Below are 5,000 nucleotides of genomic sequence, written 5' to 3' on the forward strand. Positions count from 1 at the left end.
AAGGAGTATTTGTAGGGTTCAGGGTTAATTTATTGATTTTGGTACCTAGTTCTACAGGATAAATATATATTTATTTTTCATTTAATCAATTACAGGATTTTTAACATATATAATATTACATCAAGTTTAATTTACTGTACACTACTGTTGGAATAATCTATTGAAATTAATTAGTGTATAGTACATATTAACATTTTATGTAGAGTGCAGTAGGAATATTAATATTTATGTTATTACTGTGCTACATGTATTGTAATTTAATGTGCACTGGATTTTGTATATTCTTCATTACATTATTAGAGTCCAACATATACTCACTTGTAATATGCAGTTATTTATTTTTTATTACATTGATACTTTTTAGTAAGATAATAAAATACAATATTCAGCATGATTTTATTAACTTTTTTTTATTTACATTTTAACAAATAACGTAAATGCATAATAATATCTTTTTATTGACATTTCTTTCAAATAAACTTTTATAAACACAATTAATAACAACTATACAGAACCATTATTATTTATCTTCATTTTCATATGACATTAAGATTCTTTATTATCTCTTTCACATATTGGTATGTCAGAAAAAAATTGCTAATAACACTAATAATTTTCTGTAAAGCTTTTCTCACCTTCATTTGTGAAGATAACATTTTTACAATATAAATAAACATTTTACATTTAAAAAAATTTTTTTTTTCTTTTTGTGACAATGTACTTACAATTTTTAACATTGTTAACATAAACATCATTGTTTTCATCATATTACATTATTATATTAATGTACATTTTTATCATGATTTCTTTGTAGGAAAAAAAATAGATATTTTTCTATATAACATAAATTAATACTTCTTTTTTAAAACATTTAGTTCTGTATAGATATTATATTTTACAAATGGGACTATTTTATTTAGTTTTTGGTGCTTTCTTTTGTAACCGGGTTTGGTCGTTTTGGGTTATTTTGAAGAAGGGCTGATCGCGGTTGGGAGACACTTCACGTCGCTGCAGGTAAGGTTCATTTTATATATTATATGTGTATTAATATTAAGGTTTGACACTAGTGAGCTTATATTTAGTGGTGTTGAATGTGAGGGAGCTATGTTTCAGATTTAGAAATAACATATTTACGTATGGTATATACACGTTGTGTTAGTTAGTTTACTAATTATTTATAGAGTTCATTTAAGTCTTTTAGGGTATATCGAACATTAAATCATCAATGTTAATATGTTAGTCTGTCATTATTTGTTAAATATTGTGGGTGGGAATGTCTGTTTTCTATGTTTTTTTCCTAGGTGTTCGCAACATCGGAAGTTCCGTTTTTTTTCTAAAGGAAGTGTTAGTTTTTCTAATCCTACAGTGATTTTCAAACACTTCTTTACAGTTTTTCGGGTTTTCCGGAGCGATTCTTTCTTTTTTTCGGGTTTTTTATGGTAGTTCGATGGCTAAGGACCGCGTGGAATTCCTAATTGTGGAACAGTTGTATTTTTAAATTTTTTTTTGGGTTACTTTTGCACTACCTGGATTACTTTGGTGGTAATGGACGTTCTTGGATAGACAACTAAATTGGTAAGTGTTTGCTTTCTATTATTTTTGTGGGTGGGTAATGTCATATTTATTACGGAATTGATTTTAACTTATTATTTAGTTTTAATGTGTGCATATATTAAAATAATATCATTATATATTGCATACATTAAATACTTTAAAAGCTCACGTTACATATTTTCACATACTTAGGTGCTACATTTGGTGTTTTATAACAGTTTCGGCTTTATTTACAGTAGTGTTTTGGCTATGATGTTGCCTTTCGTATTAGGGTACAGTTTAACCTGCTCTTCCAGGTACTTGTGCATTTGTTTATTTTGCTTGGATGTTTTAGGGACAATTTCGGTAACAGATTGGTCCATTCGGAATTCTTGATAGCTCTGTTCTTTTTGTAGGCATTTTATGAATTTTTCGAGACTAGGTTTGCTTCTGCCAGTTGATTGGACAAATGCATTGTGCCAACCTTCAACGGCATTGTTAGTTTTTGACTCCCCGTTAAGGGTACTATGGTACACATTCCACCAGGGAATAAGGAATTTTGGATTTCTCCTGTGCCCTGATCTGTGGAGTCTGCCTACCCAGGTGTCCTCAAAGTAATCAAGAAAAGGAGTTAATCTAGCCTCGTTTTGTTTATAAAATGGACTGTCTATGATAATATTGTAATGTTCAGCTACATCTGTTGTAGGGACATAGGCAAGTGCTATAAGTTTTTTTATTTGAAAAGCAAATGAAGAATTTGTAGCATATTCGACACTTAGGGTAGTTTTTTGAAGGTGTCGCCATAAACACTGGTTGAAATGATAATAGCACCCTTGAATGGAGGTATGTGGGTGGATCTTTAGAATAGTTAAGAGCATTGCATGCTCAAAATCAAGAATGATTTTGTCCGGAGAGAAATCATTGGTTTTTTGTTTTATGACATTTAATAATTCCATATAAGTAGAATTGTTTTTGTTAGGCAATAGTGCATATAACAAAGGGATATTGCAGTTGTGATAGAGGCCATGTATTGTGTATAATTGGAAGAATGGTTTGGGACAGATGTTAAATGTCCCATCCATCATCCAATATTGGCTTTGCTGCAGTTTCACTAAATTCATACTGGTACCAAAAATTATTAGTCTATTTTCATTGCTTTCGTTGTCATAAATTATAAAGGGTTGTTTATTTAAAGTTATTATTTCGTTAGCACTAAAACTAATATCCTGATATGTTCTAGGACATGGTGTTGAAGAAGTTGTCGATTTTTTGGTCCGTGCTATAGTTCTTTTTAATGATAGGATGTTTGGCATTTGGGTTGAGGCTGTTTTGGGAATTTTTGGAATGGCTTCTTTCAAAATGACATTAGTTTGCTTTTGGGATCCGGTACTAGCTTCTTTTATACTTTCTATGGCTGTTCTGACTTCTATTTCTGTAATATTAGGTGGATGATTATGTTCCCTAGTATATAGTACTGTAGCTTCTTTTGTTGTTGCTCTGCCGTAGCACTTGTTGGAATAATATTTGCAACATTTCTAATTCACTTTCATGCCATATTGTTTTTCCTGTGTGTACGTGTAACCCATGTAGCATAACAATAATTTTCCTTTTTGGCTGGTCACAAACTCGGCTCCTTCGGTCATTTTGTACTTTGTATATCTATAAAATATATATAATAGTTAATATCAATTTAAATCTGATCAATAATCTATGTTAGTGATAAGTAGGAATGTTTATACTTACGTGTTTTACAATGTACAGATAAACTTTGGACTTTCTTGTTTCTTTAGTTGAGGATAAATAGTTTTGATGTTGTTGTAGCTGTTCTGAGAAATATGAAAGTAGTATATTATTTATTAATGTTTAGGTAAATTAGCAATTATAAAGCTCATTTTTACTACAAAGATGTGTCTTCATTATTCACATTGTGAAGATACTTACATAATTTTTGTTGTTGGTATTTGGCAGGTATAATTCTTTCTTCAACTTCTGTAGAATACTTTGTAGTGTTATCTTTAAAAAATAAGGAACATATGAGTTACTTTAATCACCATGTTGGTAGGTTTTTTGAAACATGTGGTAAATATGTCATTTAATATACTTACTTAGTTATTAGTTTTACTGCTGTTTAGAATGTGAAGTTCTGTATGTTGTCTGTATATCTATTCACTGTGTTTGCTCTGTAAATAAAGAATATGTCATAGAAAATTATTAAAACAGTTAGAAATGTTAGAATTGTTTTCACACAATTATTGCAGTTGCATAATACTTACTTACTAAAATGTATTTTAGAAATACGACTGAGGTCCTTAGTTAATTAGGAGTGCAGTTTTCAGAAGTCGAATCTACAGAGAAAACAATATATGTTGAGGAAAACTGTTATTTTTTCAGTGTTTAGATTTTTGACCACAAAATTACACAATGTAACTTAACTTACATAGTTATTCGATTCTGTGTTCCTATGCTTTCTTCACACTTACTTTGAGAAGAAAATTCAGTTGTTGTAGTATCTAAAAAAATAATAATATGTTATTATTTAGGATGTTAAGTACTATGAATAGCAAAGAGCCACCGGGTATTTAGCATGAAAATAATTAGTAGTACTAAATATGCAGTTTCTATTTCATGTACTTACTTATGACAAAGTATTTTAGATATAATTCTGATGTTTTTAGTTCTGTAGTAAAGCAGATTTCAGTAGTATAATCTATAGAGAAAAATAAATATGTGGGAGAAAAATGATTATTTCATTGTGTTTAGATTTATGTGGACATAATGAAACAATGTGCCATTCTTTACATATATTTTGGCTTCTGTATTCCTATGCTTTGTTCAGTTATTTTGAGTAAAATATTCAGTTCTCGTGGTCTCTTAAACAAATACTAGCAGATAATTTATTAGCATGTTAACTGCAATGAATAGCAAAGGGGTACTGGGTATTTAGCAGGTAATTAAGTATTACTAGCAAATGAAGCACTTTCTATTTTATGTACTTACTTAATATAAAGGATTATAGATGTAGTACTGTAGCCTTAGTTCTGTATTAGTGCAGTTTTCTGTAGCAGAATCTATAGAAAAATAAAAAGATGGTGTGCAAAAGTCATTATTTCAGGGTGTTTAGATTAATGTGCACAAAACTAAACAATGTCAAATTACTTACATACTTTTCTGATTCTGTATTCCTATCTTTTGTTCACAATTATTTGGAGTACAATTATCAGTAGTGGTAGTATCTAAAAAAATAATTTTATATCATTATTTAGAATGTTAAGTAGTATGAATAGCAAAGGGCCACTGGGTATTTAGCAGGTAAGTAAATACAAATAGAAAATAATGTAGGATATATTTTATATACTTACTTAGTAGATGTAATAGTAGGTTTTCAGTCTCGTTCTTCTACTTGTTGTGCAGCAATTCGGATAGAGATGAATCTCCTTCTGTGACTTTTGGCAAGTAGTTTGTGCTTA

General features: G+C 29.6%; 1 protein-coding gene and 1 pseudogene across 1 annotated transcript in view; one reads left to right on the forward strand and one right to left on the reverse strand.

Moving 5' to 3' along the window:
- The window catches only part of LOC147707391 (1-acyl-sn-glycerol-3-phosphate acyltransferase epsilon-like), a 396,055-nt gene that overhangs the window by 28,208 nt on the left and 362,847 nt on the right, over window positions 1-5,000 (forward strand). The gene's annotated exons all lie outside the window — the stretch shown is intronic.
- The window catches only part of LOC147707392 (28S ribosomal RNA), an 11,752-nt pseudogene that overhangs the window by 3,142 nt on the left and 3,610 nt on the right, over window positions 1-5,000 (reverse strand).

The sequence above is a fragment of the Lissotriton vulgaris genome, chromosome 6 (assembly GCF_964263255.1).
Source record: "Lissotriton vulgaris chromosome 6, aLisVul1.2, whole genome shotgun sequence".
Classification (NCBI taxonomy): domain Eukaryota; kingdom Metazoa; phylum Chordata; class Amphibia; order Caudata; family Salamandridae; genus Lissotriton; species Lissotriton vulgaris.